Here is a 14027-nt window from a genome sequence, read left to right as displayed (position 1 = left end):
TCATTTTTACCTTCCAGAAATGCATCCAAGTTTCCATCCCAGTATAGAGTAACACAAAATTTTATTTATAACTTATTGATGACAGGTTATTTTTATTCAATTACAAATTATTAAATGACATAAATAATTTTCCAACTAAATTTGTTATTTTTCTTTAAGTCTGTAAGAGACTACTGCTATAGAAAACTTTAGTTTGGAGAACACCAGCTTGATAAAGTGCTATTCTAAACCTTATATTTTAATGATTTGAAACTTTGAAGGACATAAATACATCTAATATACAAAAAAACCCAGTAACATTTAGCATCGCAATCACACTGATGCTTTATATTAACCAAGTTTAACATTTAATACAAATTTAGAATCTATAGTGTAGTGTAATAATCTAAAATGACAGTTTTTTAAAACTAGAGTTGTACAAACCTTAATCCCTTTAAGATTAGTTCCCCTAAATAATAAAACCTAAAAGATACAAGAAATTATCTTGATAGATAAGATTAATGTTTTAAGAAATCCTTGTTACTTCAACACAGAATTAAATTCTGGTATATATCAGTGCATTAATATTTGACCTTAGGGAAAAAAAAAACCTTAAGTAGCTTTAACAGATTGTGCTAATTATATCCAATAGAATCACACAATCTTTTTTATATTTACCATTCACAAACCTTCTATAACTTACTTAGACATTCTACAACTTGTTTATATACTTAATTTTCACCTCTCTTTCATCTTGGACTTTAGCACAAAAATATTACTTTACCAGACAATACTTTCTCATCAAGAAACATTTCCTTTACTTTCTAATTTTCCACATTAAAATATATGTCCATACCTATAACTTTCTTTTTTAAGTTTTGAACCCTTTTAAAATTTATATTGTAAAACAATCCTTATGAATATTATCTAGGCATTTAAATTACAAAACAAATTTCATCCCAGGAGAGGGTTGGACAATCCAGCATATACCAAAACTGCGCCTTAATCTTTTTTCTCCCAGGTTGCATTCAATGGGTTGAAATACAGGATTTTTTTGGTGGGGGGCATGGTTATTGAAGATTGAACTCAGGGGCACTTGGCCACTGAGCCTATTCCCAGTCCTTTTTTGCATTTTATTTAGAGACAGGATCTCACTGAGTTGCTAAGCATCTCGCTTTTGCTGAGGCCGGCTTTGAACTCTCGATGATCCTCCTGCCTCAGCCTCCTGAGCTGCTGGGATTACAGGCATGCACCATCACACCCAGAGAACACAGGATATTTTTTGAGTCTGACCTCTCTCCCTTATAATTATCCAATGCCATCAACATTTAGTGAGTTCCCCACTGTCAATTGTACCCAGAGTCTCTTTTAGGTTCCTTTCCTCGCATGAGGCATATTGGTATTCAATGGAGTGCTGCAGTCTGGCTGGGCACAAAAATAACAGGGAGGTCACGAGCCACTTGTAGGTTCAAACAGGAACTACTTTATTGCCAGAACCCCACGGGAACTCTCCAGAACTCTCCGGAAACCCCGAGAGAACAAACGGGAACTCAATGGGAACTCAACGGGAACTCCGCGAGAACTCAAAAGTAGTGGGCACCCAAGGTAGCAGGAGCCGCCTTATTGCCGTACAGCAGAGGTCTATATACACAACTGAATACGCAGCTTGTTTCAATTTAGCATCATCCAGTTACAACAATCAGTCATTATCTTAATATTTATACACAGCTTAACTTAATTATCATCTTAATGGCTCACTGGCATTACTGCTCAACCACTCCTTCTGGCAAAATGCCAGGCACCATCTTGACTTGGTTGTGGCTCTCAACAATGGAGGAAGCCCTTTCCTTTAGGCTTCCTTGAAGATTCCTTTGTAGAAGCTTCCAACAAAATACAGTTTGATCTTAGTTTCTGTCTTTTTTTCTTTTCTGGGTGCAGTTGTTTATCCTGCCAGTTTCCCCATATATTTGGTTTGATGAGATACTGTTATAGCAAGGATTTCTTTGCCCCAGTGACAGATATCCCCTGGCTAAATGGGGTTTCCTATGATCTTTAAAAGGGAGACTCTTTGTATCCCCAGGTCATAAACTAATATCCTTTATGGTCAGCAGCCTCCAACACCCATGGGAAAAAGGGGCTGGAAGTCAGGGTGGAGACTAGGGTCTCTTTGTACCTCTTTTATAGCCCAGGAATGTTTCCTGTTTTTTTTCCAGCCCATGTCTGCTGTCCCTGACCCACAGCAAGGTTATCTGTTGACCAACTGCCTGGGGCCAGGCTGAGAAACAGCACTGAGACTGCCAGCACTAGGTTGAAATGATTTTAAATCTTTTGTAACCCTTTCTTTTGATGTCCTTCATAACAGAGGCAGTATCTTTTGACACCTTCCACTTAGTTCCTAACTTTTCAGACTCTTTATCATGCAATTGCATAAAAATGCCTGTACATACAGAATCTTCCATATACTTTATACCCCTGACAGACCAACTCCAACTACAAAATTGTGTAATAATCCAGAAAAGATTGTGGTACAGTAAAACATATTTCTCTTAGATAGGTTTATACCTATAAATGGCTCATTCATCCAAGATCTTTCTTTCCAAGAGACTAACAGTAAGATCAATGTAGAATGGCCCATGTGTTAAAGGGCCAGGAACAGATATAAAAAATTGACAAGAGAGGATCACTGAAACCAGGGCTGACAGACAGGAAACTTTAAACAGAGCCTTGAGGAGGCCTGAAGTTTGAGTCAGAATACTCAAGGCCTTAGGAGTCCTGAGTCCAAATAAAACAACCATATTTTATCATCTTTTGATTTCTTTTTCTTTTATCCTAGGACTCTAATACATTAATGTGTGGGCTTGCTCTCATCCAGTGAGGAGGTCCACAGAACAGGGTAGAGGAGAGTGTGTCTGTGGAGTCGCTAATGAAGACCTCTGGAGAACAAGCAGAAAGCAGGTCTGATTTTATTGTGCAGTTACCATGTATATACTCAGGCAGTAGCTAAGCAGATTATAGGAAGCCACCAATGCAATTTCTGGCCAACTGTCCTTGTGGAGACCAACTGAGGAGCAGACTGTGGTTTAAGCGTTGGAACTGCAACACATGGCCTCATGCCCAGGGCTGTGCCTGTGGGGTAAGTGGTTTGCCACTCATGTGCCTAGCATGAAGGGAATGGTTGCAACTCAGACACCTTTAATGTATTCCATGTATGCAGTACTCCATGCACCTGTCCCAAATATTAACATAAGGCCCAGAGGGCCATCTGATAATTTTGGTGTATTTTCCCCTGCCAGCATTCTCTTTCTATGTTTTGTTTTTGTTTTTGTTTAATTTAGAGGGTCAAACTCCCCCCCAACAAGTGGTTTCTTGCACTCTTTCCCATCCTGCTCTCTTGAGTGTAGTCTTATTTCTAAGTAAAGGCTTAATTCCCCCTTATCCCCAATGGGAGCAAAGAAGGAAAACCATAGGAAGTAGTGTGTCTCCTGATATTCCTGGGTCCATCTGGTTCTCTTATCAGGCATTTGCAAAAGATTACAGGGTGGATTCCTGCAGTTTGGAGGCAATGCCTGTATTGTCCCAAGGCAGAATGCAGACCTCCAACCATCCTTAAAATGTTCAGGAACCTGGTCTAGTTGGCCTTTTAGATATCCTTCACTTGTCCCTCCTGTTTTCTAGCATTAGGGAGGAACTTGGCAGAATCCTAGAACACAAGAACAGATACAATTGTCATTTATGTCCCATAGCACTTTGATTTAAAAGTGACACTGTTTTTCCTCTTTTCCCCATGTTCTACTCAGTGCTGGTGTCACAAGACAAACAAATGGGGTCACACAAAGTACTCACCTAGCCACATTCCTGAAGGGAGCTTAGATGCTGACTAAAGGCATCTAAACCCCAGGCCTGGTCCAAGGTCCTATTATAGGATGGGAATTGCCATTATGCCATATGAAGTCACCAAAGAACCGAAGTTAGGACTCACTCACACTCCATGGTACAAAGCTGTGGAGCTACAAATAGTTTCACAATCACTCACACATGCACCCAATAATTTAAAATATTGTCTCCCCACTTTCAGAGTCCTTTATACTGATGACCCCTTGTGGGAGTCCCTGATACTGATTCCCTCTTTATGGGTGGCTGTGGGAGGTGATCAAACTCCCTTTCTGTCCTACAGATAGGCCTCGCTGAGGTCTTGGGGCCCAGGATTTTACCTTTATCCTGATGATTGTGCCAGAGTTGGTCTGACTCTCCAGGGAGTATGGGTGGTGATTGTGCCACAGAGGCACATGTCTGCCAGGTGAAGGACAACCTGAAACTATCAGGTGGTGCTGTCTTGTTTGATTTAAGGGGCACTGCACACTCCAGCATAAGCAGCCTACCACACTAGTGGCTCAAGGGGCCAATACAGTTATTGCATCCCAGTCAGGGAACCAAAATGAGGTGGGAAACAGATCAGTCAGAGAAGCAACAAGCAGCACTCAGAGAATTCAAACTTTATTTTACATCAGGGGCCCCAGAGAACAACCTCCAAATCCCAAGAGATGATTCATAGTTTCTCACAACATTTATAGGCTATTTGGTACTATAAAATTTCTAGTCTACATGACAGAAGGCCTTGCTCATTGAGAAGTGTGTTCACGGAAGCAAAAAGCAATGAGAAATAAGCTTTTTTTTCCATAGGCATGGATATTTCTCTAGCTTTTTGTCTGAAGCTCTCACAGGGGTATTTACATTTCAAAAGGGTGAAGTCAGCCTCTTAGAGTCAGTTATTTGCAACCCCAAAATGTCAGAGTAGGAACCCATAGTTAATTAGACTTCCTGGAGAAAAGCTGACAGAAGGGGAGGGGAACTGATCCTTTCCCTACGCATTGTTTCTCAAAATAACGTTCTTGTAATTTCATTTTACAACCAGGTCTGGTATTGCTATTTCAAAACAAGAGGGAAATCCTGCCATTTCCCATAATTTTAATGGACCTGGAATATATTGTGCTAAAGGAAATATGCCAAAGAAAGAAAAAATACTAATGCATGTTATCACTTATATAGAGAATCTTAAAATAATAAAGAGTGGTTATCAGAGATAGGGTAGGAGGAATGAGGAAATACAGGTCAAAGATTACACCTTTCTTTCCTATCTAGAGTTCATCTTTTTTCCCCATGCTCCCTCTCCCTGCCCTACTATCAGTCAATCACCTTATATCAGAGAAAACGTTTGGCATTTGTTTTTTGGGGGATTGGTTAACTTCACTTAGCATTATCTTCTGCAATGCAATCCATTTACCTGCAAATGCCATGATTTTATTCTCTTTTATTGCCTAATAATATTCCATTGTGTATATATGCCACATATTTTTTATCCATTCATCTACTGAAGGGCATCTAGGTTGGTTTCACAGTTTAGCTATTGTGAATTTTGCTGCTATAAACAATGATTTGGCTGTGTCCCTATAGTATGCTGTTTTTTTTTAAGTCCTTTGGGTATAGACTGAGGAGAAGAACAGCTGGGTCAAATGGTGGTTCCATTCCCAGTTTTCAAGGAATCTCCATACTGCTTTCCATATTGGCTGCACCAATTTGCAGTCCCACCTGCAATGTATGAGTGTACCTTTTCCCCTACATCCTCATCAACACTTACTGTTGTTTATATTCTTGATAAATGCCATTCTGACTGTAGTTTTGATTTGCATTTCTGTACTTACTAGAGATGATAAACATTTTTTTATGCATTTGTTGATTGGTTATACGTATTCTTCAGAGAAGTATCTGTTCAGGTCCTTGGACCATTTATTGATTGGGTTATTTGTTTTTCTGGTGTTTACCTTTTTGAATTCTTTATATACCCTAGAGATTAGTGTTATATATGATGTATGATGGGTAAAAATTTGCTCTATTCACCTCACAGATTTTTCTTTTGCTGATAAGAAACTTTTTAGTTTGAGTCCATCCCATTTGTTTCTTCTTGGTTTTAATTCTTGTGCTATAGGAGTCTGATTAAGGAAGTTGGGGTCTAATCCAACATGATGAAGATTTGGGCCTATTTTTCTTCTATTAGACACAGGTTCCCTGGTTTAATTCCAAGTACTTGAACCTTTTGAGTTCAGTTTTGTGCATAGTGAGAGACAGGGGTTTAATTTCATTTTGTTACATATGGATTTCTAGTTTTCCCGGCGCCATTTGTTGAAGAGGCTATCTTTTCTCAAATGCATTTTTGGCACCTTTGTCTAATATAAGATAATTGTAATTTTGTGGGTTAGTCTCTATGTCCTCTATTCTGTACCATTGGTCTACCAGTCTATTTTGGTGCCAATACCATGCTGTTTTTGTTACTGCTGCTCTGTAGTCTAGTTTAAGGGCTGGTTTAGTGATGCCACCTGCTTCACTCTTTCTGCTAAGGATTGCTTTAGCTATTCTGGGTCTCTTATTTTTCCAGATGAATTTCATGATTGCTTTTTCTACTTATATGAGGAATGTCATTGGAATTTTGATCAGAATTGCATTAAATCTGTATAGTGCTTTTGGAAGTTTGGTCATTTTGATAATATTAATTCTGCCTATCCAAGAGCAAGGTAGATCTTTCCATCTTCTAAGGTCTTCTTTGATTTCTTTCTTTAGGGTTCTGTAATTTTCATTATATATATATTTCACCTCTTTTGTTGAGTTGATTCCAAAGTATTTTTGAGGCTATTGAAAATAGGGTAGTTTTCCTTGTTTCCCTTTCTGAGGGTTGTCACTGATATACAAAAATGCCTTTGAGTGATGAGTGTTGATTTTATATCCTTCTACTTTGCTGAATTCATTTACTAGTTCTAGAAAAAAAGTGGAGCTTTTTGGGTCTTCTAGGTATAGAATCATATCATCAGCAAAGAGTGCTAATTTAAGTTCTTCTTTTCCTATACATGTCTCTTTAATTTCTTTTGTCTGTCTAATTGCTCTGCCCAGTGTTTCCACAATTATGTTGAATAGAAGTGGTGAAAGAGGGCATCCCTGTCTGGTTCCAGTTTTTAGAGGGAATGCTTTCTATTTTTCTCCTTTTAGAATGATGTTGGCCTGGGGCTCAGCATAGATAGCTTTTATGATGTTGAGATATGTTTCTGTTATCCCTAGTTTTTCTAGTGTTTTGAACATGAAGGGGTGCTGTGTTTTTTCAAATGCTTTTTCTGCATCTATTATCTTTGAGTCTATTGATGTGATGAATTATATTTATTGATTTCCATATGTTTAACCAAACTTGCATCTCTGGGATGAATCCCAATCTTCTTGATATGTTTTTGTATTTGATTTTCTAGAATTTTATTGAGAATTTTTGCATCTATGTTCATTAGAGATATTGGTCTGAAGTTTTCTTTTTTTGATGTGTCTTTGCCTGGTTTTGGAATCAAGGTGATATTGGCCTCATAGAATGAGTTTGGAAGTGCTCCCTCCTTTTCTATTTCCTGAAATAAATTGAAGAGTACTGGTATTAGTTCTTCTTTAAAGGGTTTGCAGAAATTGGCTTTGTATCCATCCAGTCCTGGGCTTTTCTTGGTTGGTAGGCTTCTGATGGTGTCTTCTATCTCATCACTTGATATAGGTCTTTTTATATTGTATATATCATTCTGATTCAATCTGGGCAAATCATATGACTTAAGAAATTTGTTGATGCCTTCAGTATTTTCTATTTTATTGGAGTACAAGTTTTCCTCTGTATTTCTGTAGTGTCTATTGTGATATTACCTTTTTAATCACATATGTTAATAATTTGAGTTTTTCTCTCTTCTTTATTAGTGTAGTTAAGGGTATGTTAATTTTATTTATTTTTGTCAAAGAACCAACTTTTTGTTTTGTCAATTTTTTAAATTGTTTCATTTTCAGTTTTATTTATTTCAGCTCAAATTTTAATTATTTCTTGCCTCCTACTGCTTTTGGTGTTGATTTGTTCTCTTTTTTCTAGGGATTTGAGATGTAGTATTAGGTCACTTATTTGTTGAATTTTTCTTCTTTTAAGGAGTGAACACCATGCAATGAAGTACATTTTGCTATATTGTATCAGTGTTCTCATTTACCTCTAAGAATTTTTAATCTTCTCCTTGATGACTTTTGCAACCCATTATTCATTAAGTAGCATATTATTTAGTCTTCAGGTGTTAGAGTACTTTTTATTTTTTATTTTATCATTGATTTCTAATTTCATCCCATTACGATCTGATAGAATGCAGGGTAGTATCTTTACTTTTTTGTATTTGTTAAGAGTTGCTTTGTGGCATAATATATAGTCTATTTTAGAGAAGGATCCATGTGCTGCTGAAAAGAAAGTATATTCACTCATTAAAGGATGAAATATTCTGTATATGTCAGTTAAGTCTAAGCTATTGATTGTATTATTGTGTTCTATAGTTTGTTTGTTCAACTTTTGTTTGGAAGATCTATCAAATGGTGAAAGAGGTGTGTTAAAGCCACCCAGAATTATTATGTTGTGGTCTATTTGACTCTTAAACTTGAGAAGATTTGTTTGATGAACATAAATGCTCCATTGTTTGGGGCATATATATTTATAATTGTAATATCTTGTTGGTGTATGGTTCCCTTGAGCCATATGAAATGTCCTTTTGGTCCCTTTTGATTAACTTTAGTTTAAAGTCTACTTTATTTGATATGAGGATGGAAACCCCTGCTTACTCTGCAGTCCATGTGAGTGGTATGATTTTTCCCAAACTTTCACCTTCAGTCTGTGTATGTCTTTTCTTATGAGATGAATCTCTTGGAGGTAGCATGTTGTTGGGTCTTTTTTTAAATCAAATATGCTAGCCTAATTCTTTTAATTGGTGAGTTTAGGCCATTAACATTCAGGGTTGATATTGAGACAGGATTTGTATTCCCAGCCATTTTTGTTTATTTTTTTTATTTAACTTGACTTGATTTCTCCTTTGATTAGCTTTTCCTTTAGTGTAATACCTCCATCTGCTTATTTTCATTTTGTTTTTCATTTCCTCTTCATAGAATATTTTGCCAAGGATGTTCTGTGGTGCTGGTTTTCTAGCTGTAAATTCTTGTAACTTTTGTTTATTGTGGAAAGTTTTTATTTCATCATCAAATAATGCTTAATTTTGCTGGATACAAGATTCTTGGTTGGCATCCATTTTCTTTCAGAGCTTGATATATGTTGTTCCTGCGTCTTCTAGTTTTCAGGGTCTGTGTTGAAAAATCTGCACATAACCTAATTGGTTTCCCCATATATGTAATCTGATTCCTTTCTCTTGTAGGTTTTAATATTCCCTCCTTATTTTATTTGTTAGGCATTTTCTTTTTTTTTAATTTTCCAAATAAATGTTTAATAATATCAAATACATTAGTGTTTTTACAAAAAAAAAAAGTCTACATCTACAAATGCTACGCAATCGTGGTGATGCCTACATCAATGCAAAGACAGAATGCATCCAAGTCAGCGTAGAGTGGCTAGGCATTAGGGTTCAATTGCAGATACTTGTTAGGCATTTTCATTAAATTGCAGCTTGGTGTGGATCTGTTGTAATTTTGTATCCTGTAAGCCTATTGAATTTGGTTTTCCAATTTATTCTTCATGTTTGAAATTTTTTCTGATATTATTTTGCTGAATAGATTGTTCATTCCTTTGGTTTGGAACTCTGTGCCTCCCTCTATCCCAATAACTCTTAAATTTGGTCTTTTTATGCTTTACCATATTTTTGAATGTTCTGCTTATGGTTTCTTACCATTTTCATTGTGTGGTCTACATTATTTTCAAGATTATATATTTTTGTCTTCATTGTCTGAGGTCCTGTCTTCCAAGTGGTCTACTCTATTGGTGATGCTTTCAATTGAACTTTTAATTTGTTTCTTTCATTTCGTAGATTTCTGTTTGGTTTTTCTTTAGAACCTCTATCTCCCTATTGAAGTACTCTTTTGCTTCCTGTATTTGCTTATGTAGCTCTTTTTAAAATGATCTTTTGCTGCCTGTATTTGCTTTATTATATCATCTTTTAATTCACAAAACATTTTAATCATGTACATCCTGAACTCCTTCTCTGTAATTTCATATGCTGTGCTGTCCATGGTTTCTAATAATGTGGTATCTTGATTTGTTTGGGGCACATTCTTCCCTTGTCTTTTCATGTTGCTTTTGTGCCTTCCTTTCTAGCTCTGGGGATCCGAGGTGTTACCGCTTTTTGCCCTATGGGTTTTTAGTGCCCCTGTAGGGTTCCAATACCTCTCATTTGAGAGGAAAGACAATGTTAACAGATCCCAATATAAACAAAATACCACCTAAAAACAAATAGTTGTTACAATGGACAGAAATGGTGAATTTAATTATTATCTACAACAAAATCAGTAGGTTTATAAAAGGGTTCACAGTTTCTGATGATCGACAAAGAACAGGGAGTGAGGTGTAGGAAGATATGCTGAGGAGGTATGAGATGATGATATAGAGTTATGATATCTTAGGAAGTATGAAAGAGAAATCTAAAGAAAGTTATAAGCAGGAGAATAGAGAGGTAGTAATTTTGGGTAGACAAGTAAGAGGAAAGACAGTAGAATACATAGAACAAACACAGATATATATTAAAAAATAATATAGTAAAAATTGGAGGGAAAAAGAATATACAATACAACTGCAATATACTATTCAGTCATCTCCATCCTCAATATCCTGATTCATGCAAAGTACTTGGTTTCACATCAGTTGGAGATGCGAGGGTGGGAGAATAAAGAGGGAGAAAAAGAAAAAAATCTTGAAGGAAGAAACAAGGATTGTTTTGGTTGGAGATCAGTATCTTTCCTGCTTCCCTTCTCATGCAATAGGTGAGATTGTCCTTAGTTGGTGTCTCTGCCCTCAGGATGGTGTGGGTTACCAGGGTGTGAGGGTTGGTCTTGGGTTCAGGGCACCTGGAAGTGGGGTATGGCACCTGTTGGTCCCGTTGGGAGACTGCACCTCAATGATCTCCTTGGGGGTCTGATCCTGTGACTGGGCACCTGGTCTTATCTCCTCATCTCACCTGTAAACCTCACAGTTTCTGCCCTCTAGATTAGTCTCTAAAGCCTGTTTCCCTCACCCTCTCCCTTTCTACTTCCTAGTCAGGAACCTTTCTCTCCAGGGGCCTTGTGTGTTGCACTCTGGTGGCTGCACACCTGTTGTGGAAGGCTGTTTTGTATTGGGCAGTCACTCTGCTAAGTTAGTGGCTTCTGGGGATTGGGGGGAATTAGAAAACTATGGGTACCTGGCTATGCAGTGTTCCACACTGGTAGTTGTCCCAACTAAAGATAGTGGTGGAGATGACCCAAAATGGAGGCAGCTGCTTTCAGTGATGGGGTGTCATATCGGTTGGGGGTAGCCGGGTGATGGCATTGTGCAATGTGTTCAGAGATGAGATCTGTGGCATGCAGTGTTATGGCTGAAAGCTTTCTTCAGAGCCTGTGATGTCCCCAGATGCAGGTAGGCTACAATGAGTAGGGGACTATGGCAGTAGCTGCCGAGTCCCAAGATGGAGGTGACCAGGGGAGCCCCTCGTTGGTAGATGGGGGTCCACACGGGAGTGGTGACTGGAGGTCGTGTGCATGGGTAGTGGCTCGGTGTCCTTCGTGGGAACAACTTCTGGTGATTCTGCACCGGTGCTGATGGTAGGCACCTGTGAGACCTGCATGGGGAAGTAGTCGGGAGTTGGGAGTCCTTTTCTAATGCTGAGGACCAGGGCCCCTCACAGAATGGGGACTGTGATTCCTGCATGGGACCAGCTGTGGAGGGTTTCTCTATCACTCTCAGCAAAGCAGTATTCCCACTAGTTGAGATCCAGGTCACGGAGCCACACAGAATGCTGCCTCCCTCTGGCCGGCCATCTTGGATCCCCCAGTGTACTATCTTCTTGATGTGACTTTGCTAACATTTTATTAAGGATTTTTGCATTTATATTTCTTCATATATCCTGAAAGAAATCTTTACTCGATGTAACAAATTTGATCAACAATTGTTTTCTTTTAGAGCTTGGAATATCTAAGTGCAAGTTCTTCTAGCTTTTAGAGTCTGGGTAGAGAAATCAGAAGTGAGCCTTATTGGTTTGTTTCTAAATATAAACTATCATTTTTCTCATATAGTTTTTAATATTCTTTCCTTATGTTCTATTAGGTATTTTGATTATAATGTGTCTTGGAGAGTTTCTTTTCTCATATTATCTATTGGTAGTCCTAGATATGTGTCCTGTATATTGATGTCCATCTCCTTACTAAGCTTGGGAATATTTCCTGCTATTATTTCACTAAAGAGGTTCTTAATTCTTTAGTCTGTGTTTCCATGTTCTCTTCTATCCCATTGTCTCTCAGGTTTATTTTTTAAATGTTGTCCCAGAGTTCTTATATATTGTGATCATGGTCTTTTATTTCCTTATTCCATATTTCCTTATTCAAGTTCATATGCTATGTCTTCAAGGCTGGAAGTTCTAGTTTCCATGCAATCTAATGTTTTGGTAATACTTTCAAGTGAATTTTTAATCTGATTCTTTGTGTCTTTTCTTTCTAGGAAATCTTATTTTTCACTTTTCAGTATCTCTGTTTTTTTATTGAAATGATCTTTCAACCACTGCATTTGTTTTCTTAATTCATTTCTTATATCTTCTTTTAGTCTATTGAACATTTTAATAATAACCTTTTTAGTAGTCTTTCTCTGAAAATTTATCTACTTTCATATCTGTGTGTTCCTTCTTTGGGGGACTGTGAGTTTGGAGTGAGGATTTGATTACCTGTTTCCTATTGTTTTCTGAGGTCTTAGACTTGTGCTTCAGTTGAAATGGATTTCCCTTCCTATTTTATGCATGTGTCATTTGGTTAGAAGTTATATTTTGGTCTAGGAACATCTCTGATTTTTTCTATAATCATAGATGTCCAAGTGTGGGGGCTGAAGTCCCCCTTTAGTTGATCCTACTTGGTATTTGGTCATTTTTGGTCTCCTCTATTAATGTATTATTGATGTTCAAGTGGGGCTAATTTGTTTATGGAGTGTGGTTTATGGAGTGTGGTTCACTGTTACTTGACTGACTTTTGTTACTCAGCAGCAGAATCACTACTTTATGAACTTCAAGTGTCCCAATTCTTTCCATCCCCTCTCAGAGGAAAGGAGGAACAAGGAATAGCAATACTGTTAGTAACTGATATATTCTCAAACCTATCAGCCCAGTGAGAATCACACACACACTCACACACAAGGATACCCACAAAGACTCAATCACACACAATGGGAAAAAAATAAAAAACTAAAACTAAGTTAACAAATAAAAATTTAAAAGGAAAATGGAAGGAATAGCTTCTTTTAAAAAATATATATTTTAGTTGTAAATGGACACAATATCTTTATTTATTTTTATGTGGTGCTGAGGATTAAACCCAGTGCCTCAAACATGTGAGACAAGTGCTCTACCACTGAGTTACAACCCCAGACCAAGAATAGGTTCTTCATGAGAAATAAAAAGCTTGTTTCCACTGAGGTGGCCAAAACTGTTGGTAAGGATGGATATTCATTGCTTATGCTGTTGTGCCATTCTTTGTATTTATTTTTGAACTCTGTAATCCCTGTGTCAGTGGCTGAGGTTGTTAAGTCCCACTTGTTTGTATTTCTCACTGAGCTGCCAACCATTGTGACCTGAATCCAAAGCTGATTGTAGTAGCTCTCAGCTTCCATCTCACAGTGTCATGGGATAAGAAATGTCTCTGGAGAAGGGTCCAAGGAATTCCCAGAGGAGAGGAGGAACTTAATTCACAACCTGTGGGGTTCTTGGCATATGTGACAGAAAATAATTTCAGTGAAACAAAGGCATAGACAAAGGTTTATTTAGAAAGGTAGATACACATTCAAGGGAGAATGTGGGCTGTCTCAAGAGTGTGAAGTAGCCCTGATTTGGGCTGAGGGGGATTCGTTATTTATAGAAGGTCTCTGTCAGGGACCAGACTGGAGGCGAATCCAGGGTGCAGCTTACAATTTCATGCCAGTTTTCCTGGGCTTGTGTAATTCTCTCATTTTAAAAGGGCATGGACCAAGGTTTGCAACTGTGTTTTCTGTATCTCAATGGCTT

This window comes from Urocitellus parryii, chromosome X (genome assembly GCF_045843805.1).
Source record: "Urocitellus parryii isolate mUroPar1 chromosome X, mUroPar1.hap1, whole genome shotgun sequence".
Lineage (NCBI taxonomy): Eukaryota > Metazoa > Chordata > Mammalia > Rodentia > Sciuridae > Urocitellus > Urocitellus parryii.
Note: the sequence above shows the minus strand (reverse complement) of the source record.